Source organism: Schistocerca americana, chromosome 4, assembly GCF_021461395.2.
Source record: "Schistocerca americana isolate TAMUIC-IGC-003095 chromosome 4, iqSchAmer2.1, whole genome shotgun sequence".
Classification (NCBI taxonomy): Eukaryota; Metazoa; Arthropoda; class Insecta; order Orthoptera; family Acrididae; genus Schistocerca; species Schistocerca americana.
Window position 1 is genome coordinate 231,225,724 of NC_060122.1, and position 26,022 is coordinate 231,251,745.

Here is a 26,022-nt window from a genome sequence, read left to right on the forward strand (position 1 = left end):
AGGCATAATTTTCTTCAGAGGTGAGTCACACTAAATTGAGTCACCTCAAGTCAATTATTACTTCATGTCAGATTTTCGTCCCTTTATACAATTCACGATCAGATTTCATAAAACAAAAGCCATTTTGTTCACTGCTTAATATGAATCGTTAAACATAATTAACATTACTTGGGTTTCATTTCCGTTGTTAGCACTTACTGCACCACAAAAGCTACTTGGAATTATTACGGATAATAGATGAATTCCAAATTTGAGTGAATAGTAATTGCAGACAATTGTTTGAGAGAAACTATCAACCAAAATTCAAATTCGCTTTACAAAATGCAATCGCACCGAGAAGTGTTACCTGTATACCGATGCGCCCCTGCCATGTTGAACATGCGCGATCTGCTACGGCTCTGGTTGGGGCTACGAATTTGGCAATTTTCAACAATTAAAAAAATGCTTACAGTGCGTCTTAGTAGTAAAAATTTTGGGTGGGTCTTTCTTTTGGTGTATTCTTCCTATATAAAAAATTTCACCATGTTTCGATGTATCAGATTGTACCATTCCAATGTAAGTATTACTGTGGCACGAAAACTTTGACTGAAATTCTTTGCCTGACTTTGCATACACTAGTGTTATGTGCCTAACCGCTTAAAGTTTCCCATCCTAAACACTATGTGAGACCCTTGTTGACAGATGTACCGTCTGAGAAACAAGCCGCAATATTGTTCAGAAATGAGTCACCACTAAACTGAGTCAACTCACATCATTTATCCTACACCTACTTGTAGGCAACGTTTATCGGTAATCAGGTTACAATACGATCTCTGTTTGTTACTATAATTTTGTATTTGATATTTTTGGGTATCATTGTGATACCATTTTATTAACATGGACATTTCCCCTAACTCTTTGGGGTAGTAGTAGTAGTAGCTTTATTCATCTGTAGATCTCTTTTTACAAGGATATAGGACATGTCAAAGTTGAGATGTGCGTTGCTCGTATTCCCGCCATCGTGTATTTTACACCCTTTTTTTAACGTACTTCCACCTCACTGCGTTAATTTATATTACTACTGCCACTGAGTTCCTGCTTTGCCAGACTGTGACCGGCGCTAGCAGCGCGTATCGATATATCCCCTCTCGTAGCATCTTTATTCGACTGCTGCTACTTCCCGGGGGTGTCTGTCATAAGGAGTTCGGGTTGCGAGTTCGGGTCGCATGTTCGGGTTGCTAGTTAGTTGGAATATGTCTGGAGCGCAATCAGGACCTGTCAGTTGGGGAGTTGCAATGCAGCACTAGTGAAGTCGGGTTGGAGCAGCGAGGTCTGCGTCGACGTGGCTCTCCCTACCATTGCTGCCACGCATCATTTGAGCCGTGCCACGGTCTTGGTGGGTCGTGAGTTGGTCGTCCTACCGGGCGACGCATTTTGGCTCGCTGATCGTTCATGAGTCGACTGTGTGTGTGTGCATCGACTACGGATTTGTCTTGGTGCGTGTTTATTTACTGTTGGGTATCATTCGTGCAGGTGTTTGTCAGGTTTTGTGTGTAGTTGGCGTTATTTATAATGACGACTATTTTAGTAGTTGTCGGCATTCTGAGGGGAGTCAGTCGGTCGCTGCGGACCAGGAAAGTTATCTCCGCATGGTGCAGTCGGCTGGGTCCGCTGGCGGTCCCTGCGCAGTGTCAAAGCGAGTGTCGAGCTGTCCGATCGCTACGAATTTCGTGGTTCACCGACCTAGGACGTCAAAGTTGAGTAGTGGTTTCAAATACCCAAGCCACGTCCATTCATGTTGTGTTGTTCGTTTCGGTGGTTCGCTGTTGGGGAGGTTTTCCTGTGAGCAACACCGGGTGTTTCTGAAATTTAGCCGCCATGCGGTGCAATTAACTTTATTGGTTGACTACAATTCGAGTGCACCAGCGGAATTTTCTGTCTCGTGGCCGTTAACATTCTGGTTACCTGCCCTGGCCACTAATGTAATTTCAGGCAGCGTCGTTTCCTCACCTGTTGTCGCTGTCCAACATGGTGTGTAGTTTTGACAGCGAATACGTTTTTCATTGTGGATAATCACGTTCGTAAGCTTTTGTGTTTGAGTCCTCATGTACTGGTTGGTGGTAAGCAAGTTGTTGTGTCAGTCAGTCCGTGGCTGTCTCCTGGTTGGGTTTAGACGGATCAAGTGTAGCTGGGCTCACCACCTGTTTCACCTAAGTCAACGAGGGCAGACTGACCTCTGTGGAGGCTTCTGAGTGTCGTTTTCTTTATTGTCCTTTTCACTGGTGTTTAATTGTCTGTTTATAATCTATCATAGCCAGTCATTTACAAATTCTAGTTTTTATTGGATTTAATGTATTTTTGAAGTTTGGAAAATCAATTGTGGGCCTTAAGCCGCTTAAAACCTTATTTTTGAAATTACCTTTAAGCAAAAACATTGCCGCCTCCTGCTTTAAAATATTATGGTAATATATTTTGAAATTTTCTCATTTAATTGTGGGCCTCAGCCGCTTGTATTGCACCTTGCATATGTTTGTTCTATCTACCTCTGCCATGAGACTTACCAGCCTAGCTGTGATACCATATGTATTTCAATTATTTTATTTGCTATTTTAACTGCATTTTTGATTTGGTTGACTTTTAAGATTTCTTGTTTGGAGGACTTCAGCCGCGAAATAATTGCCTCTTTGAAACTCGTAGTTCTAATGGTTCGGATATGTGCCGTTTTGGTTTCCAGGTGTTATGAAATTACAATGAATTACAATTTTGAGTGAATCTGACCGACACCTTATTTTGCCCTTTCCACAATCCTAATTACCTGTTCTGCCCTGCGGGTTTAGCGGGTGCCTCAAAAGTATTTACAAACTTAGATCAATTTAAAATGAGCTAATTCGTATACACATATATTTACAGAATTCTAGTTAGAGACAATCATTAGATTTACTCCTGGTATACAATAATTTTTTTTACAAATAACTTATTAAATAATGTAATTCCACATTGTTCACTCATATCTCACAGTACGTAACTGCAGACACTATACACACATTGTTTCATAACACTTCACTCACAATACACACACACACACACACACACACACACACACACACACACACTGGTGATCTCTGGGCCATTTTCTGTACCGCAAATTCCGATTTGCTTTCCTGAAAAACTGAGTCAGCATCCCTCCATAATGAGTGAGATGTTGAGCTCAGAAAGAGGAAGAGGTGTTAGTACTGTGCCATGCATAGCTTGGGGGTAAGTGTTTCTAGAAAGGAAAAAAAAGAAGGAAAAAAATAAAGTGAAAGTTTTACATGGAATGTTGGGTATTTTATAATAATAATAATAATAATTATTATTATTATTATTTATTTGTATAACATTTTTTTATCAAACCTCTACTCTGTTTTAGCTAAGTAATCCTTCAATGTATGAAATGTATTGCGTGACAGGTGCTTTCTAGCTGCCTTTTTAAATAAGTGTATTTTCGCAATTTCTTTAATCTTTTTTGGTAATGTATTGTGCAGTTTTATTCCTTGGTAGAATGTGCTGTTTTGAGTTTTATTTTTATTTTTTCTTGGTAAATGTAAGTTGAGTCTATCTCTAGTTACATGGTCATGGACAGAGCTGTTTGTACAGTAACTACCAATGTTATTTTTGACGTGTACAATTGACTGGTAAATGTATTCTCATGGAGCAGTTAAAATCCCCAGTGTTCTGAAGAGATCTTTACAATGAGTTCGACTAGTAGTTTTGGTTATTATTCTTATGGCTCTTTTCTGGAGTTTGAAAATTGTGTTCATATATTGTGCATTTGTTCCCCAAAAAAGGATGCCATAGCTAAGAATTGAGTGTACATACAAATAATATGTAACTAAAAGACACTGCATGTTACACACTTATGATAGAATTCTAAGGGCATAACATAGTGATGACATTCTTTTTACAAGTACCTTTATATGTTCACACCACTTCAACTGAGAATCAATATTCATTACTAGAAATTTTGCATTTGTTACACAGTCTATAGAGGTGCATTCTACATTTAATTTAACATTCTCATTTTACCTCTCCAAATTGAAATTCATGGCATTAATGCTCTTTATGTTCAATGTCACTTTATTACATATTGACCAAACATAAACTTCGTTGAGGGTTTCATTTGCTTTCTCGGCAAGGAGTTCTCTTGCTTTCTCAGTGACTATAATATTGCTGTCATCAGTGAAGAGGATTTTTTCACCACGAGTAACACTACTGAGAAAGTCATTGATGTATATCAGGAACAGTATTGGTCCTAATACGCTACCTTGTGCAACCCCTATATTAATGTATTTTGGTTCCGATAAGTGTTTTACTAAGTGTTTAGATCTATTTGAAGTATGTGTTATCTCTACTGTTTGTAGCCTGTCTGTTAGGTATGATCGAAACCAGTCATTAGCTACCCGTCTTATTCCTAATGCTTCTAATTTATTTAATAGAATCTTGTGGTCGACTGTATCAAACACCTTGAAAGATCCAAAAATATATCTGTGACACACTCATCTTTATCAAGAGCAACTTGTGAACTGCTTTCAGTATGATTATACAGTGTATAACATGAAGATATGACCAAACTTTCAGGAAACATTCCTTATACGTACAGAATAAAATATAATATTTTCAAGTTCGAGTTCATTTTTTATTTCTCTTCACAATCACATTAATCATTTGAAACAGAGTTGCTTTGAATCATACTTAAGAAAGAGAATGCCAAAAGTTGAGCTGAATAATTTAAAAAATGTAGGAAGGAGAAAAAAATAAGATTAGTGACAAAGAATAAATCATAAAGGGATTCGCACATGGATCTATTATGGATACACTAGTATTTATTATTATGGGCTGTCGAGAAAGTTCACAAAATTGTGTAGTGCCATCAACAATGATTTTCTGTTAATGTATGGATCGGCTGAGAAACTTCCCATACTTTCTTAGAGAATACTCTACCTGTTGTGATAGAGCATGGGCCTCTAAGAGTGTTTCAAATATGTATTGCATGCACTATGGAGCTCCAGCTCATATCAGTATTAATGATTGTAGATTTCTAAATAACTAATTCCATGACCCCCTCGCGCCGGAGATTCGAGTCCTCCCTCGGGCTTGGTTGTGTTTCTTGTTCTTAGCATAAGTTAGTTTAAGCAATGTGTAAGTCTAGGGACCGATGACCTATGCAGTTTGGTCCCTTAGGAATCCACACACATTTGAACATTTTTGAGATTCCGTGACAAATGGATGGGTAGAAGTGGACAAATTCCTTTGCCTCCAAGCTCTCTGCACTTAAAACATAAATGTAAATGCTGTGTGACTAGGGCCTCCCGTCGGGTAGACCGTTCGCCTGGTGCAAGTCTTTCGAGTTGACGCCGCGTCGGCGACTTGCATGTTGATGGGGATGAAATGACGATGATTAGGACAACACAAAACCCAGTCCCTGAGTGGACAAAATCTCCGACCCAGCCGGGAATCGAACCCGGGCCGTTAGGGCTGATATTCCGCGGCGCTGACCACTTTTTTTTCTCACTGTCTGTCGAGCTGACCACCTTCTTTTTGTGCCTCGACCGGGACTCGAACCCAGGATCTCCTGCTTACATGGCAGACGCTCTATCCTTTTTTTTTTTTTTTTTTTTTTTTTTTAATGGGATGGTCACGGCGTGGTACATGCCGCATTAGCAGTGGGGCCTCTTCACGGCACTGCCAGTGCGTCGAGGCCCAAACCCCTCCCACCCCTTTTTCCATGTCCCCTGTTGGATCATAGCACTACGTGTGCAGAAATCTTAACACAAAACTACCATTCTCCGATGTAAGGAAGACAAAGAAACCTCTTCTCTGAGTAGAAACTGAACACTGATAAAACTTAACAATTCTTCTTGAATCACCAAATACTTTGGAAGTCGAACACGAGTAATTCTGAACAAGATGTTTTGAAAAAAAAAAACTCTTCGTGTAACATAGAAGTTCCGGAAGCAAGGTAATAGTAAATAATAATAAGAACAAAACTAATTTTAATTTTCTTCTGTTCGTTCTCGTTCAAGGTGTTGTAGTCGTTCCACATATTTAACCGACACCCATTCTTTCAAAAATGATCTTCAGCATGTTGCCCTAGTGCTTCTTGCGGTTGAGATACATGCTGATTTTTGCATATTCACATTTCATGTAAACGCGGAATTCTATCTCGTTGCCCGACCAAGTTTGTTGATGACATATCTAACGTATTTTCCCAGTAACCAGATAAGGGCGTTGGTTTTTAATTTCGGAAAGTATTTCATGTCTGGTCTCAGGAGGAGTGATGGCGTTATGTATTCCGTCGAAGATCTGGTGAGAAAGGCGATTTGTTGCCTGATCCACTTCCACTTATTCACATTGCTGCCACAGGTGAATCTGTGGATGAGTGTAACCACCAGATTGCATTTTCTACAAAGGTGTGTCTGGTTTAAACCGATTCCATATAGTCTCTCGTTGGTGCTGATGACATTGTTAACTGTTTTGTACCATGCGGAAATAGCGTCTGTAAATAGCCCGGCATAGTTGATGTTCCGCCATACAGCTTTCCAGTCACAATTAGGGAATTTCGTTTCAATTTTGTTTCTGCCCTCATTTAACTACCTTTCAAGTATGATGTCACGCACTGTGATACGTGTGTTGCTTCTGATTTCGTCACTAAGATAACTTGCTTCGAGGAAAAAGTTACTCACATACTGCAGACCGGCATTAATTCTTCGCACATCAATCGATGCTTGCAGGCTATGGGGGGTCACAACCTCAAAGAGCTTTGCGGTTATACATTGTGGAAGTTCTCTGAGTATATGGTAAGTCTGTTTGAGGAACAGAGCACAAGCTTTATTTAGAATATCCACCAAACCGCGGCTCCCGTTTCTGACATCGAGGATAACGGTAGTCGCACCAACCCTGAATACGTCTCCTCGCCATAAATAATTGGTAACAGTGGACATGATCCCTTTCGCTACTAGTTTAGGGATTGGAAATACCTGCGCAGTGAAATACGCTTTAGACAAAACGCAGGAGTTGATGAATCTGACTTTTTGCAACAGGTCCATAGTTCGATGGATGTTCTCCGTTACAGCACCATGAATTTTCCTCCTAGTTTCCGTCCAATTAAAAGCAGCCATTAAGGTTATTCCCAAAGTTTTATGTTTGTTGTCTTGTTTTGCGCATGCCAGTTGGAGGTGATCTGGGCCCCGGAGATTCAATATTTCACTTTTGTTTTCATTGGTTGTCGCTCCCGACGCTAGACAATACTTCTGAATTTCTCTTTCCAGTGTAACTGTCTCCTCCTTATTCCTTATTATGACACCCACGTCATCATCATAAGCTCGTATGACAGTTTTCTCACCACTCAGTGTTATGCCTGTTAATCTTGCGTGGACAGTGCGGAGAAAGGGCTCCAAAGATACGGAAAATAAAACCATAGATAAGGGACTGCCCTGTGGAACCCCTCGCCTTATCTGTATGGGTTTAGATGTTTGGCCATTTATTGCTATTTTCGCATTTATACCTGTTGTAATATTTCTTAGCATGTTGACAATCTGAGGGTGGAAAGCCATTCTTGACAGCGCCGCAAAGAGATATCTATGACTAACGCGGCCAAAAGCTTTGCTGAAATCTGTAAAGATTAAAGCACATATTGTACTTGTCACTGAGGTAATTGCAATGACGTCTCTGTATGCAGATAGACTTTCGAATATCGTTCTGGTCGGAGAACAAGATTGATAATGACTGAATATTTTGCCGGCCGCGGTGGTCTAGCGGTTCTGGCGCTGCGGTCCGGAACCGCGGGACTGCTACGGTCGCAGGTTCGAATCCTGCCTCGGGCATGGGTGTGTGTGATGTCCTTAGGTTAGTTAGGTTTAAGTAGTTCTAAGTTCTAGGGGACTTATGACCTAAGATGTTGAGTCCCATAGTGCTCAGAGCCATTTGAACCATTTTTGAACTGAATATTTTGTTGGAAAAGGCAGAGAGTCTTTTGTTGATAATACGCGAAATTATTTTATAATCAGAATTTATTAGCGAAAGAAGCCGAAAATTGTTTAAGTTGGTGTTCCCTTTACTCTTAGGAATCAGTACTATTTTACTTTCCTCAAACTCTGCAGGGACCGTTTTTCCGTTCAGGACCTCATTCGCCATGGAAGTGATCTTGTCCCCAATTATAGACCAGTAGCGGGCATAAAACTTCACAGGGAGGCCATCAAGTCCCGGAGATTTTTTGAGAGGTGAGTTACGCACTGCCTCATGCACTTCATCTTCAGTAATAGGTGACAGGATGTCAGCGTTGTCTGTTACCGACAGTTGTGGACCTAAAATAGTGAGAAAGTCCTCTAGAGCTTCATCTTCCACTGTGGTAGGGGCATATAAGGTTTCATAGTACCTGTGGATTTCGTCCAGTATTTCTTTCTGGCATGTGAGCCTTGTACCAGTATGCGTCTGGACTTCATCAATAAAAGTTTGACGTCTGTTTTTAGCATGCCGCACCAAGTGATACAGAGAAGCTGTTTCATCTGCTACGACTGATGTGGCTTTCTATTTAATTTTTAGTCCCTCCATCTGTTGCCGTTTAATGTTTAATAACTTGGCTTTTATTTTTTTGACATTATTCAGACGAATTACGTCATGTGCCTGTTGATATAAGTCTCCTAAAACTTTATAATAAATCTCCATTGTATTCCTCAACTCCCTGTGCCTCGATACACGAAACTGCATGGCAACTTTCTGCAGCTTTGGTTTAGCCCTCCTAGTCCACCAGTCAATGACTGTTGGGTGCTTGTCTGCTGTGCGGAGGCACATAGTCCACGCTACTCTTATTTCCTGTTCCAGTTCTTCGTCATTTAAAAAATGGTTCGAATGGCTCTGAGCACTATGGGACTTAACATCGGAGGTCATCAGTCCCCTAGAACTTAGAACTACTTAAACCTAACTAACCTAAGGACATCACACACATCCATGCCCGAGGCAGGATTCGAACCTGCGACCGTAGCAGTCTCGCGGTTCCGGACTGACGCGCCTAGGACCGCTCGGCCACTGAGGCCGGCCGTCATTTAAAACAGAGATATTCAAATTCCATTGGCCTCTGAATCGACGGGTTGGCTGTACACTTAAATTAAAAAAAGTTAAAAGTGTACTGTGATCGCTAAAATACACGGGAATAGTTTCAACGTTTAATAAAAAATTTTGCAAATTTGGTGACACGTAAATTCCATCTAGTCTACTGCTGGAGTGGCTGATTATGTACGTGAACCCGACTGACGTCGGGTGCTGAAGTTCCCACACATCCTTAAGTTGTAGATCTCTTACTAACTTTTTTAACTGTGGCGAGTAGTTGAAATTGGGTTGTTGATCTTTCTGGTTTAAAACACAGTTAAAATCTTCACCTAGTATAAGAGAACACGGATTTTTCCTCAAGAAATAAATCAGTTCATCTTGAAAAAACTTCGCACGATCCAATTTATGGGAATTTCCCGATGTGGCGTAAAGGTTAAGCAAGGTCACATCGAAAATTTTTATGCCTATGGCTCTTTCTGATTCTAGTCGTTCGATTTCAGTCACCGGAATGCCGTCCCTTACAAGAATGGCTGTACCGATATTGGCTTCCGTAGAAACATTAACAATTTCAAAAAAACCTCTTGTAGCAACGCGATATCTGTCCCAGACTGGTACAAGAATTCTTTTAGTGCTGCCAATTTCAAGGGTGACTGTATTTTATTAATGTTAATAGTAGTAATGCTATAAGCTTGCATCACAGACATACCAGAAGAAGCTATATGGGATGAGGATCGGTATGATTATAGCAGCAACGTGCTTCTCTACAAGTCACGACCTTTACAAGCTGTGTGCCCATTACATGTACGAACTTCGTAGAAAAATTTTTACTGCTTTTAAACAAAGTCCTTGAGAAGAACATTATCCTGAAATCCTGACAATGCATTGCTATAAGTCACTGTGGTCTTTCTCTTTCTCATCGTCAGCGTTGGCCCTGATGACTTCATATTTAATATTCTTTTTCTTGATGTCTTTCTTCTCTGGTGTGGCTTTCGCTTGATGACGCGTGACAGCAAGACCTGGTTTCGGCAGCAGTCTCCGACGGTGGCCGTCTGGCGCAACGGCGGTGGCTTGCGAGTCGTCAATATTTGGCTCCGGGGTGTTGTCTGTTGTGTTGTCTTGCTAGCGAGACGGTGATGCTTGTTTATTTCCTCCTTCGGCGCGGTGTTGCGCTTCGGAGTCAACAGGTTGTTTATTTGGCACTTCCTCGTACTGTTCGCACTGTATGGGCTGTGCACTTGATGCGGTTATTGCAGTTGTGACCTCAGGCTCAGGGTCACATTTCCGTGAAAGGTTACTACCAGCTGCGTCACTATCTGTTCGTGGCGGTATAATACCTTGTGCGGAAGTGGGAGCCACATCGACCTGCATTTCATCTCCTTTTTCCACTTCCAACAGATCCTCAGGACTGGGCGTCGGCTTCCTGGCAACGAGTGTTTCACAGGAAGAGTCATCATCAACATTTTTTTCAGTGTCCTCTAGATGATGCTTTTTAGTGGGAATCTCGCTGTCACGGGACGGAAGTTCAGCAGTTAATGCAGGTTTTAAAGACGGAAATTCATTAACATTAAGTGCAACATTTTCAGAGGCAGTAACAGGATCCACGACAGCCGCCGGCTCTGTTGTATTACTGGCTGGCAACAAATCGGTGAGTGTTAATTTCTGGCGTTGCGTAAGATTATTTCTTTGCACAAAAACACGGCGAGGGCAGTCCTGGCGGAGGTGACCAGACTCGTTACATACATGACATGTAGGGGTTTGCCGTGAGTAAATAACATGCGCCTTGTGCCCGTCAACAAAGATGTGGGAGGGAATGTTTGCCTTCACTTCTATCTCCACGGAGCGAATGCCGTTAAAGCACTGCAGCTCGAAATGCGAAGCCCACCTTTCGTTGACTATTTGCCTGACAACCCCATACTTTGAAAGGACATCTTTAATTTTCGAGTTGTCTACTTGTATGGGAATATTCAAAACCCTAACATTTCTAATTACAGACTCGGAATTCCTGAGTTTTACAGTACTTTTAGTACCATCACGGTGTATAAATTCCGTTTCATAAGCAAATTTTTCCAGAAAGCGGTCTACACTCACGAAATCGTTAAACTTTACAAAAATGCAGTATTCATCAGAGTCTAGCTGCATGGTATGAACAGATTCAGAATGCAGGCCAATTACCTCGGTAATCCAGTCGTGTATTTCAAGTGCAGCGGGCTGTACTCGACGGGTGTACTTGTCGAAGGTGAAAATCACGGTGTTTTTTCTCACGGAATTTGCCATGGTGTTCTGCAGCGAAGAAATTTCGGACAACGCCGAAATCCCAACGGCACTACGTAGAAAGACGACACGAACGAAGACCAATAGCTCAATTTATAACGCTTAACTCACGTGCAAAACGCCAATAAACAATCACGAAACACGAAAGCACTGGCGTAAACACTGAACGTTCACGGAGCAAACTTGAGGAGCGTGCGACCGCGGCGACATCTAAAGCCACACTGTGGGGCGGACTCTGGTACAAGACACACTAGATTCTTATTTCGTAGACGTTTGAATGCTCTCGAGTGTGGTACTCTGGTACAAGATGTGCGGAGTATTCTTGCCCATATTGTGGAAGGTTGTAGGCAATACGCAGTTCTCCAAGGATATATCAGCGCATCAGGAATTCAACGCGATGACCGGTTGATTCACGTATCCTTGCTAATGGATGGGAAATTAAATTTAGGAAAGTATTTCATACTGTGCTGATACATTCTTTTCATAGTCTTCGTCATGAGTATTGTGGTAATGAAGTACAAGGAGTAGCAGAATGAACACGAGACAGTTGGAATCATAGGAAGTAAACTATTTATTATTTCAAAGGTGACCGCCATAACTGTTGTAAATTTATCGTACTGAGAGGCGAGACGGTCAATGCTTTCATGGAAAAATATTTGTGGTTGTCTACGGAATCGCGATTGCACCCAGGCATGCACCTCTTTGTCCGAAGCAAATCGAAGGCCACCAATTTCTTTCTTCAGGGCTCCACAAATATGGGAACTGCATGGGGAGAGGCCGTGTCTCGGTAGAGATTGTGTTACGGCATCCGAGCGAAACTTTTATCAGCTTACTCGAAACAAGCTTGGCAAAGTGTGGGCTGACACTTTGTTGGTAGGTTGCTTCGACTAGGTTGCAGTAGTATCACTAGGAAGCCGCAACGCGTCCTCCATTAAGTCCTGATATCTCTCCAACCGATATCCATATTTTTGGAGCTCTCAAGAAAGATATTCGTGGCCGTCGATTTGCTTCAGACGAAGAGATGCACACCTGGATACAATTACAGTTCCGCAGGCAACTCGAAATACTTTTCTATGAATGCATTGAATTATGAAATACACAATATGATTAGAATACGAAGTGGCTTGCCATTATTACTTTCATGAGGTGACATTAAGAGTACTGATGGTGAAAGTACAGAGGAGTAGCCTAGTTTCCGGACCTAACAATTACTTCCTCAGAGACCAAAAGAGCTTGGGAATGGCCAAAAATATACAGCAGGTAATTTAATACATCGTTTTCATCCAATTGCTACTTTTGCTCCAACATAACGAAAGTGCAGAGGCCCATTAACGAAGAAAGCTAATTCTTTTGCATTATGATGCCAGACGCAGCGTCAGAGACAGCAGTAGACCTTGTTAACAGAAGGCTTTCTAACAGTCGTTCTACGACGTTACTCTTATGGTCTTGCTGCTACTCCTCACGTCGTGTATCCCTTTTGATACAAATAATTACAATGCAATATTAGGGTCCGCCAGAGTGTGGTTAACGTGCATCAACTCTGAGTGTGTCTCGCTATCGTAAACCGTCGCTCTATAAGCCAACAACGCAATATCAAGAGCAAATACTAGCTGTGAATAATTAAATAAAAGATGTACTAAAATTTGATCTGTTGGTTGAAATCTCGAAGGATAATAATGTAGCTCATAAGATATTGTTTTTAACTTTGATATAAACTTGACCAGAAGAAGGGATCGGTTGGTAGAACATGTTCTGAGGCATCAAGGGATCACCAGTTTAGTATTGGAGGGCAGCATGGAGGGTAAAAATCGTAGAGGGAGACCAAGAGATGAATACACTAAGCAGATTCAGAAGGATGTAGGTTGCAGTAGGTACTGGGAGATGAAAAAGCTTGCACAGGATAGAGTAGCATGGAGAGCTGCATCAAACCAGTCTCAGGACTGAAGACAACAACAACAACATAAATCGCCGCCTCCAACCTTTTTTTTTTTTTTTTTTTTGCAGAGCTGCGGATGGTGGACACCACATACAAATAATTCATTGAATAACTCTTGAGTATCTATCAACAATGCTGCTAAATCTGCAATTACTTTGTACAAACATGGCAGCTACACCTAGCAGCATGCGCTAAATGATAAAGTACTTCAGCGCAATAAACTCTCAAAATACTTTCTCGGGCATGAGCTTTATCGTTTACAGAGAATCTAAATTTTATAGCCATCAATGCTGTTCCCACTAAATCAGTTCAAATCCATCACAATATCAATCCTTTAAACCACAAATCTTCTTCACTGGTTCACAACTGCGATGAAATACAATAGAAACTAAAGCCACTCATGCGAGATCCCACTACTAACTTTTCCAGACTGAAATCAGTGTCCAGAGATCTACATGTCATCATATGCTCCCGCTACACGAAAATAACATTCGTGGCAAACACCTTGCTCAACTTTACCGAAACCAATAAGAAATTACCTTACCAAACTCTGGTTGGAAGACAGTAGATGAAACAAGACTCGGTCACGCAATCACTTCTCGATTCAGCACAGATGCTTTCATCCTGATCACCATTCATAATTTTCACAATAATTTCATACAAATCATAATTCATCATAATCATTTCCTGGGGCCTATGTCTCACTTCAACACGGTGTCGGCCTTGTTACTATGGATTTGGTGACGTTATTGTCGGAGGGTGGCCGGATGCCCTTCCTGTTGCCACCCCATACCCCCCCCCCCCCCCCCCCCCGGATGGAACTAATGTACCCCAACTGTCTCCATCTAGTATAAGCCATGAAGTAGTGCGAACATTTTCAAATATCTGCGAGTCGTGTAACTGAGGCGGAACATGGGGACCAGCCCAGTATTCACTTCGTTGGATGTGGAAAACTGCCTAAAAACCACGTCCAGACTGGCCGGCACACCGGCCCTCTTCATTACTCCGCTGAGCGGATTCGTTCCGGGAATGGCGCTTCTACCCTAGTCGAGGAAGCAGCGCATTAGCGGCCTCAGCTGACCTGGTGGGTACAATAATTTCCTACAGATACTTATGATAAGACATGTAGAAATATTTTCATTCATTTTGCAACCTCTTAACAAACTCACTTATGGTTTATTTCAACGATTTTATAAAATTGAGATACATACAAATAGCTACATCCGGCTCTCGAGTCAAAACAATAACCTGTCCTACTTTATAAAGTACAACTATAATGAAGTAAAAATCGAACGTTATTGTAATATTACAACGTGGAAACTCATGATAATAAGACCATTTGTCTGTTTGTTGAAAATTCCATAGTTAAGACACTATTTATGTTAACAGGCGTTATCCTCTTTCATCTGGTGTGGCTTTCGTGATGGGTTCAGTTGTTTCAATTTATTATAAACTGTAATGGTAACAGTGTGAATAACTTTTTAGCTTTAAAGTTGCACACATGAATTTATGTTACATGAGTTCGTCACACTGCCGCGGTTTCACAGCTGTCACTGTTTTCTCTCTAGGAAGCATGTAAGGGATTTTACGTGTTTTCATTGTATTATATTAGTGCATTTCAGTGGCGATATACCAAGTCACAGGCCCCTCCATCTTAGCTCGTCCCGTGCCCACGCCGCTGCATCACGATTTATGCCTGGGAAAACCACGAACGAAATTTCCTGGCAGATCAAAACTGTGTGCCGAGTTCGAGTCTCGGTCCGGCACACAGTTTTACTCGGCCAGGAAGTTCCAGTATTTCAGCTTTCTGTCGACAGGGTCAGCTACCACTGACAGCACCAAACGTCGATCCCTTGCAGGCCTTACCACATTTCGTTCAAATCCTAAAGGCAGAAGCATCGTCCACAGACTCTCGGCATTGTAACACTCACTCCCTTGAAGTACTCCCGAAATTATTTCAACGTCCGGTGATTACGTTCCGCTAAGGAAAAAGTGTCTCTTTTTATCTGCAAGGAAGTCATGAATCCAAACAAATCTGTTCTGATGCTCGGTAAGCTCGTACTTTGTTCACTAAGGTCTACATGGGTTCATTAACACGCAGCGACAAATTGTTAGGCCTGACGCTACCGACTTTCACAAACTATGTGCTATGACATGTGGCCATTCAGAAATGCCTAAAAATAAAAAGAATTGAGATAAAGATTTACCATACCGCCAACCAAATGGTCATTTTGACATGGAGCACAAATTACTAGCTAACAAGAATGAGATACTGTTCAGACTGCGTTCTTATCAAAGGAAACAACCTTTTCAGGTAGTTACGAGAAACCTATAATAAAACCACCTACCGGATCTCTGCTCTAGTATCTTAACTACTGCAGTACCTTCTTTTATCTGAAAGTGGGATTTATGTTGATCGATTTGTATATGACAGGGACTGAAACAAGAGCCAGCTACAAGGATTTTGCCACCTCGTCTGAAAATTTCAACCGCCCTCCCCCCCCCCCCCCCCCCCGGCCCCCGCATATCCGCCTTCCTTATTCAGACACTGTTTCCACAATGTCCTTCATCTATGGCATCGTATTTTCGCACCTCACATATACTGGACTCAGAGATAGTCTTTTTGACGGGAATACGTCTTTCCAGGTATGGGCCACTACTCAGTGAAACCGATATGAAACGTAAGCAGTGTAATACACTTCGAATTATAACTCCAAAATTAATTATTTCCAACAAAATTAAGTTATGTCACTCGCAGAGTGTATAAATAAAACCCATTGTTTTCTTTTCTCTCAGCAGATGCTCGTAGGGTGCGAGACCTGTAGGTGCCAACACAGCTGAGTAATGCTTAGTAGGCGGTATGGACGGTGCTCACGCTGTACAAAGTATAGGGTAATAAGACAGCGAGTGATTTACACATAACTGTTTTAATTTTTGAAAGCAAAAGTGTGGATACTGCCAACACCTATTTTCTGTGTCCACATTATTCAAAGGAAAAGCAGCTATGGTCGGATATCGGGAAGGCGTGCTTCCCGACATACCACGACCTCAATTTATAGCTCAAAACACAAAGTTTTGAAAGCACTTTCATTTACTGCAGCGAAGGCTAGCCGTTAAATCCCAAATAAAATTATCAGAACGCAAACAGAGTGAAATACGACGAAACTGGCTAGAAAATTCGTGCAGTGCAGTTTAGTTTCGTCAACACTGGTTTAATAGGCTTTTTGACTATGCTTTTAATATTAATATGTACTGATTATGGCGAAAGCATCGGTAGAGAAAAGTTACAGAAAAAGCAGAAAAAAATTGTCTGCAGCAGCGTGGCAAGGAGAAGAACAGCTTAAATAGTATTAATGACTGATGGGGGTGGTGAGGGTTCCATGCGGCTTCCCAGGTGTAAACGCCGTCTAATCACTATGTCTGGATTGAAAAGGGTATGGTGCGATACGGACAGTACCTCTTTTATTTATTCTATATTTATTTACTTATTACATAGTGTTTTCTCAGGGGTATTGCCCTTTTTCCAACTCGTAATGAGGATGGTACGGGAACCAGTAATACACGATGTGCAAACAGTTTTTGTTGCAGTGTCATAATAATAATCGCAACCCTGAAACCAAATCTCTTTGTTTCTGCATTTATCTCTATCTCGTTATTATGAAATTTCTTTCTTCTGTAGGGCATTTTAAGCTGTCGTGTAAGCGTCTGGCGGAAAATAAGATGTCAACACTGCCACCAGCAAGCTTTGCTATTCTGAAAAACGCACCCAAAGTGACCAATTCAAGCACTTCATTTGTCACCCATTTCATAACACCATATATAATTTCCAGTAAAACACTAGATTTTTAAGGATGATTCGTTTCCCTAACTTATTCTCACTTTTCTTGATTTATGCAAATCTTTCATTCTCTTGATTGACTCATAATAAAACACTTTATCAAAACTTTTCTGCAGAAAGTCCTTATAAATTTGTTTTGATGCGCGAAATTGGACAAATTCAAGTAAATGCGAGAAAATTACCACTGAATCATGAATATTTGCAATTTAAACAGTTTCCGGCTAAGGCGAAAGCGTGGCGTTGAATAGAACTTTAAAGTAATTTCAACAAGACACCATATGAAATCCCGCCATTATTAGAACACATGTTTCAAAGAAAAAACACGTCAGTTATCGTCATTTGAATTGAGACCTGCAAGTCCGGCAGCTGAATCTGACAGCCAATGGGCAGTCATAACATATAAGCCTTAGGTAACTCGAAAAAGGAACACTTCAAAGTTTTATGTAAAAGTGACTAAGGCTGGTCTCATAAAAGAGTGTTTAAATAAAATGTATGCATTAACAACGCCCGAAGACTTCAAGTAAAATCAAAAGCAGTTAAACTAACCAGAGTACAAAATTAAATGACACAAAGGCAGCACAAATGTTGTTAAACTAAATGACAAACCCGGCGTTGCTCGGGTATTCACTCTGCCAGTTTTCTATTAGAAACGAAAACAAACGACTTTCGTAGTGAATCATCGGAAAAATTTCATTTCCACGTATTTTGAAACTGGTGGTAAGATCTTATGGAACTAAACTGCTGAGGTCATCGACCCTAAGCTTACACACTACTTAATCTAACTTAAACTAACACTTACGCTAAGGACGACACACACCCATGCCCGAGGGAGGACTCGAGCCTCAGACGGGGGGGGGGGGCCGAGCCGTGCGGACCGTGACTAGACGCCTGAGACCACACGGGTAGCCCGCGCGGCTGAAATTGCCGAGCACTTGTACAAAGACAAATGTACAAATGCGTAAGTACAGTGACGAAATAAAGAAACATGATCCCGCACAGTCTCGGTACGGTAAGCGCAGCTGCTTCGCGTGTCTAGAACGCGATTTTTAGAACGTTTCTATGGCAACGCCTCTTCATAGCTCTGTAATCTGCTATTGTTTACATCTACAATCGTTTGCGCTTCGCAGTTCAAAACCGTCAAAAGCCTTGCCATGTATCAGTGGTTTCCTTGACTCGACTGTCAGAGTGTCTTAATGGCAAAGAATATATGTATTAAAACTTCATACTTGAGGCAGTATTTTTTCATGAATACCAGCATTTATGACGTCATATCTCTTGAACTATATGTCGTACAATGATATACTCGTGTAGGTACGTTCAGCAGATGCTGTGGACGCTGTCAGCGAAGTACATTATGAATGAAACTAGTAGCAAAGAAGTAATACATTTAAACTTCATGCATTATGGCGCACTTTCACACACTCTCTATTGATTATGACGTCATATCTCCTGAATTGTGATAGGTAGATGGTTCTAACTTCCGAGCGACTATCGATTGGCAGTAAGAGATATACTACGCGACCAAAAGTATCCGGACACCCCCAGAAACATACGTTTTTCATGTTAGGTGCATTTTGCTGCCACCTACTGCCAGGTAGTCCATATCACCGACCTCAGTATTTATTAGACGTCGTGAGAGAGCAGAATGGTGCGCCCCGCGGAACTCACGGACTTCGAACGTGGTCAGGTGATTGGGTGTCACTTGTGTCATACGTGTGTACGCGAGATTTCCACTCTCCTAAATATCCCTAGGTCCACTGTTTCCGATGTGATAGTGAAATGGAAACGCGAAGGTGCACGTACAGCACAAAAGCGTGCAGGCCTACCTCGTCTGTTGACTGACACAGACCGCCGAAGGTTGAAGAGAGTCGCAACGTGTAAGAGGCAGACATCTATTCAGACCATCACACAGGAATTCCATACTGCATCAGAATCCACTGCAAGTACTATGACAGTTAGGCGGGAGGTGAGAAAACTGCTCATAAGCCACACATCACGCCGATAATGCCGGACGCCGCCGCGCTTGTTTAGAGCGTAAACATTGGACGATTGAACAGTGGAAAAACGTTGTGTGGAGTGACGGATCACGGTATACAATGTGGCGATCCCATGGCAGGGTGTGGGTATAGCGAAAGCCCGGTTAACGCATCTGCCAGCGTGTGTAGCGCCAAAAATAAAATTCGGAGGCGGTGGTGTTACGGTGTGGTCGTGTTTTTCATGGAGGGGGCTAGCACCCCTTGTTGTTTTGTGTGGCACTATCACAGCACAGGTCTACATTGATGTTTTAAGCACCTTCTTGCTTCCCACTGTTGACGAGCAATTCGGAGATGGCGATTGCATCTTTCAACACGATCGAGCACCTGTTCATGATGCACGGCCTGTGGTGGAATGGTTACTCGACAATAACGTTCCTGTAATGGTCTGGCCTACAGAGAGTCCTGCCCTCAAACCAATAGAACACATTTGGGATGTTTTGGAACGCCGACTTCGTGCCAGGCCTCAACGACCGACATCGATACATCCTCTCAGTGCAGCAGTCGGTGAGGAATGCTCTGCCATTCCCAAAGAAAACTTCCAGCACCTGATTGAACATATGCCTGTGAGAGTGAAGGTCGTCATTAAGACCAAGGGTGGGCCGAAACCATATTGAATTCCAGCTTTACCGAGGGGGGACGCGACGAACTTGTAAGTCACTGTCACTCAGGTGTCCGGATACTTTTGGTCACATAGTGTAGGTATGCCTAGTTTGTTTGACAAAGATCCGACGGTATAGGAGGAGATGTTTAAACCACACACCCACGCATATATTTCTACAAGGTGTGTCGGTTAAAACAGCCAAAATAATAGCCGCTAAATAGAAGGGACTACCATGAATAGGAATAAATTGTCAGGAACGTATGTTAGCCGCTGGTAAAACAGAAAATTAAATTAACTCAACCAAGAAACATGCAACATATGGATCACAGAGGATAGTTCCGAATGTTCGTACACTCTACATGCACCTGAGCTCTCCAATTGCGATTCAGTGATTCCAGCTTGACCGTGAATTCTATTGCCATGAATATCAGATAAAGTCGCAGTGCCATCATGCATCAAATTCGAGCGACGTGCTTTTCGTGCGTCTGAGTTGATAGAATAGTGCCACTCACTCATACGAGATGATATTCAGTGTCTGCAGTTATTCAGAACGTCCATGTTCCATTTTATGCCTGCCAGCAATTGCCCCTGGAGCCATCCTCCAACTGTCGGTGGCAAAGTACAGAGAGCTAGCTGACGTGGACCGGCAGTAAGTTAGCATGACAGAGCACACGGATGCCCCTGGCGAACCGCTAAGCATGCCCTTGCTACAGACAATGAGGTTATATGGCGCTTTCGAGTACATCTCGAACAGCCACTAGTCAGTAATGTAGAGCTAAAACATATTAGCTTAAGAGAGGTAAAAGTAGTGCACAGCACTAGACCGATCGAGGTAATGACTGGAAAAAAAGTAAGATTAAGACCATTACTTTACCAAATTTTTTTTTAATACAACAGTTAATTTTCTATGGAATTTCTCATGTTTCACTCAAATACAATAACGTTTGAAGAAATTAGTTACCATTTATGTTGCTTTTCTGAAAAACAAAAACTAGTCATTAGCAAGGCATTATTCACTAAAACTAGGATATGATGGTAAGACGGATTTCTTAAAATGTACGATTGCTGATAAACTGTTGTGTACATAGTTCCGCGTAGTCAGTGCGTACACAACTTTCCCACTAGAGCGCGCCCCATTAAGCACAACAGCGCAGGCGCAGTGCTCGTCCGTCTCCGCACTACGAGAAGGCGCTGCCTTAGACACGGACCAAATTCTGCTTACGCCGATCCGCCTATTGATATGTAACACAGCCAATGAGATTGCTGCTAACATAGAACCTTTTCTCCTCGCAGATCACACTCGCGCAGTGATACCTGAATGTGCGAGGTATTATAACAAGTGTACAGACCTCCGATTAGTCAGTCTGCATTTGTTTGCATTTGTCCATACCAGTCTGCATTAGTCTGTACCAGTCTGCATTTGTTTATAGTCAAGTTTCAGTCTGCACCTAATCAGATTATCATATTCCTGTACATAGCCATGAAGAGAAATGTATAGACACTTTGTCAAGTATCAGAGATATGTGAGAATAAGATTAACGTACCAAGACCAAAGGAACTTCAGATTGTCAATTGTAAATAGCATTCAGAATCAAGTTATGTAAGGTTTATGCTTGTTATTATTTTAATAAATGTGTGTGAAAATTAATCAAGTTCTGTTTAAAGTTGGTCACTGTCAATCTGCTACTCTAAGCGTGCAAGTGGCATTTCTATCGTCTGACCTATCGGCAGAAGATAAACACCCCACGATAAGACCATGAGACATATTTCTGACACTCGCCTACTTCGTTAGAGCGATAAGTCAAATAATATGATGGTGTGTGTACCGAAGGTCTTACAGTACGCACACCACATAAACAAACTGAAAGCCTCAGAAGACAAGGAGGAACGAAACTAAACTTCGCGGCTCGAGAGGATATGTGTTGTTATTTCACTGATTATTAAGAAACTGGCCGTTTGAGCCTACATATAGGATCACGTCTCCCCTCCCTTTGGCCTGAATGCAAGTACTGATTTGGTTCGGAAGCGTGTCATACAATCATTTCATACTCTCGTGAGGCAGCTGTTTTAAATGGTGCGTGATATCCTGGATGCTGTCGGGTTGGGCTAGCACCTCCATGGGTGACCGTCCGGTCTGCCGAGCGCTGTTGGCAAGCGGGGTGCACTCAGCCCTTGTGAGGCAAACTGAGGAACTACTTGACTGAGAAGTAGCGGCTCAGGTCTCGGAAACTGACATACGGCCGGGAGAGCGGTGTGCTGACCACTTGCCTCTCCATATCCGCATCCAGTGACGCCTGTGGGTGAGGATGACACGGCGGCCGGTCGGTGCCGTTGGGCCTTCTAAGGCCTGCTCGGACGGAGTTTAGTAGATATCCTGGATACCGGCATTGGAAGTAGTTGATGTTCGTGCTGGTCTACGTATTCTTTTATCAGGGGCAGATCTGGGTATCTTATTGGCCAGACGATTACCTCAACATTACGCATCCAGTTCATGGAGACATGAGCCATCTGTGGGCTAGCGTTATTCTGCTAAATAAGGGCTCCACGATACTGCCACATGAGAAATAACACATGATAATGTCACATTTCAATGACGTACTGTTGTGGCTTTATTCATCCCTCCTTTACATCCGGGGAGTTCGGTTTGCAGCGGAATATGGTAAACTCGTTATGGTGCTCTTCAAAACACGTACGTACACCGTGAGCTGTGTCATGTTGCATTGTCCAGTCATACCGCACCTCTCGGCTGATATACATTTACAGAGCGGCATGTTGTTTCCCTTTGTCTGTGTTTTCCTCGCAGTATATTCGTTAAAGTTCGTGTGTGTTTTCCTGTTTAAAAAGTTTTTGCAATAGGAAATTCATCCAGACTGTAGCGCAATGGTTGCTCACAGAACAACGTAGCACATTAACCGATCAACTTCCGTTGGTGGCAATCAGGAGGGTAGCAATTTGCGTGTCTAGGAGTCAGTCTGGTTTGATAGTTTACTTCTTTATTCAGGGGTGCACTACACAAAGGAAACAGCTAATTGGGCAGCAAAGTACTTATGAAGTATGCGCCGTAGTAAAATGAATTTTTTTTTTCAGCTCAGTGTGGGGCAGTCAGTGTCTGTCTGTCGTTGGAGTGTGAGTATGTCTGTCGTTTGGATCAAACTTTAAGCCAGAAAATGAGAGTCTTGCCACTCGACCAGTAACAGAACTCAGGTAGTGGTCGCCCGGTCGGGGCTGAGTTCCTGCATCTGAGTCTGTGCGTTAGGCCGCCAGTCTGCTTGAGTTGCTCGGGCAACGGTCATTGGCGGTTGGATTGGTCAGTTGGTTGGTTGCGCACTGAGACACGAGATGATTTGTCCGCCTTGAGCGTCGGTACATGTGAGATCCCCACTTGAGTCCAGTGGGCAGCGCCGTATAGAAAGGGGTGGTGGCTTCGCGGTTCACAAGAGAGCAACAGGAGCGGAACCACGGCATCGGGCTGGCCGGGGCGAGCTGCGACGCCGTGCGACGGGAGATCGGTGCGCCTTCCTGCGTCCGTTGAAGCGGCTGGCAGCGGACGGTTCGGGAGAGCGTTCGGGGGGTGCTGCGCCAGGTCTTCGCCATAAATCGCAGTTTATTAGAAGTTAAGTGATTGGAGATATGTTGTTTCATTTACTTGTTAAATTCTACTTATTTCTACCGAGCGAGGTGGCGCAGTGGTTAGACACTGGACTCGCATTCGGGAGGACGACGGTTCAATCCCACGTCCGGCCATCCTGATTTAGGTTTTCCGTGATTTCCCTAAATCACTCCAGGCAAATGCCGGGATGGTTCCCCTGGAAGGGCACGGCCGACTTCCTTCTCCATCCTTCCCTAATCCGATGAGACCAATGACCACGCTGTCTGGTCTCCTTCCCCAAAAACCACCACCACCATCTACTTGTTTCCTTGGTGAGGTCACCAACCGCTTTGTTTTGGGGTCGTCCCACGATTCTTCTCCGTTTGCCCATCCGCGGGAAGGTGGTTATTGTGATTTGGGTGGTCCGTTTTTCCCTTGTCGAATTGGGGAGGTTTACAGCAATCTGCGGTTCGGGTTGTTTAGTAACCCCCCCCCCCCTCTCAATCTGCCATACGTTAATAGCTGCCTCTGTCATGTTAGTCGGATTCGATGTTAACGAATTTATTGCTTAAAGGCCGAATTCTTGAAATATGTTTCTGTCTTGCTTATCATCTTACGAGGTTGTATATGTGTAATGTAGAGCATGTTGTACATTTTATGTAAGTCTGCATTTTATGGATTTTATTTAAATAGTCATTTTAGGTTATAAGCTTGCCACCCTTCCACCGTAAGAGTCCTTCAAAAAAATAAAAAACAACAAAACAAATTGAACTTTCAGTGGCAAATAATTTGAGGGTTGAACCACTTCCATTCCTCTTACGGGGTGCATAGTTTACATGTTTGTATGAGTTGTTAAAAATTTTTGTTTAAAGTAAACTGGTGTATTGCAGATTTGCACCAGTGTACTCTTTCAGAGGTTGTTGTGAGCGGTCATGACTACGGCTATGTTGAAAGTGAGCAGGCAAGCTTCTCAGCCTGAAGCCTCCTACTGTTAATATTGTTCTTGCCTCTAAATAAAACTGTAACTTGATATTTCGAAGGTGCTTTTCTGCTTATAGTTTTAAATCTTTTTCGAAAAGGGCTTTTAGGAATAAATTCACATTTGTCAAATGTAATTTTCCATCATCTACTTCCTAGCAACTACTTCCACGCTCAACTAGTGTGACTAAATGTGTCAATGTTCTTGATGACTAGCCAGTAAATAAAGTAAATTCTTTAAGAAAAGATTTTGAAAGTAAATACACTGTTCAGAGTGCACATCAGGATTTTTTAGGCTAGTCGGTGGCTTAAAGTGTTCCGATGAACACTCGCCAGTGATATGCAGCAAGGGAAGTCTACTGATAAAATTTTATCAGTAAACTGTCGAAGTATTCCTAATAAACTTCCGGAATTTACATTTACTGCCCTCCAGGGAACAACTTGCGCTCAATTTATTGTTGGGAGCCCGCATCTCGTGGTCGTGCGGTAGCGGTAGCGTTCTCGCTTCCCACGCCCGGGTTCCCGGGTTCGATTCCCGGCGGGGTCAGGGATTTTCTCTGCCTCGTGATGGCTGGGTGTTGTGTGCTGTCCTTAGGTTAGTTAGGTTTAAGTAGTTCTAAGTTCTAGGGGACTGATGACCATAGATGTTAAGTCCCATAGTGCTCAGAGCCATTTGAACCATTTATTGTTGGGACAGCGAGTCTCGAAACATATATCGGAAAGACAGATTAGAGACCATATGAGGGGGAGCGTTCATTGCAATTAACAATTTTTTTCTCTATTGAGGTCGAAGTTGAGTGTGACAGTGAAGTTATCTGGTCTCGTATAGCAGATGTATGTGAAACCAAGTTAATTGCTGGATGTTTCCACCGGCCACTCGACTCAGCTGTGACAGTTCTAGAGTCATTCAAAGTCAGTAGCGCGTAAGCACCCAGATCATGCAATATTAGTTGGAGGCGACTTTATCCTACTGAGTAGAGCCTGAGATGTCTATGGAATCTTTGCGAAGGTACAGATGGACAGTAATACGAAATATATTTGAACACTTTTTGTGAAAACAGTTGTGAGCAGCTACGTCGGCAGCCCACACACATTGGAAGTATCGTAGACCTTGTAGCTACAAATAGGCCGTACGTTATCGACAGTGGCAGTACATATAAGAGGATTAGCGATCATGATCTTATTACATCATCTATGGTTACGAAAGTGAATAAATCTGTCAAGAATGTTAGGAGAGTGTTTCCGCTGGATACAGCAGATAAACAATTGTTAGCATCTCACTTAAACAGTGAAACTAAGATGGATATAGAGGAATTGCGGGCAAAGTTTAAGCAGATTGTAAATCGTGGTCTGGAGACTTACGTGCTTAGCAAGTGGATAAAGGATGGAAAGGATCGACCATGGTCTAATAATGAAATTTGGAAGATGCTGAGGAAGTAGAGGCTATTGCACTCTCGGTGCAAAAGAAAACGTACAAATAACGACAGGAAAAGATTATTACAGTTTTGTGCAGCTGTAAGAAGATCTATACGTGGAGTATAAAACAACTACCACCGTCATACCTTAGCAAATGATTCGGTAGATCACTATAAAAAATTTTGTTCCTATCTAAAATCACTAAGCGGGTCTAAGGGTTTCGTTCAGTCCCATGTTGACTAGTCTGGTGTGGCAGTTGAAGATAGCAAAACGAAAGCCAAAGTTTTAAATTTC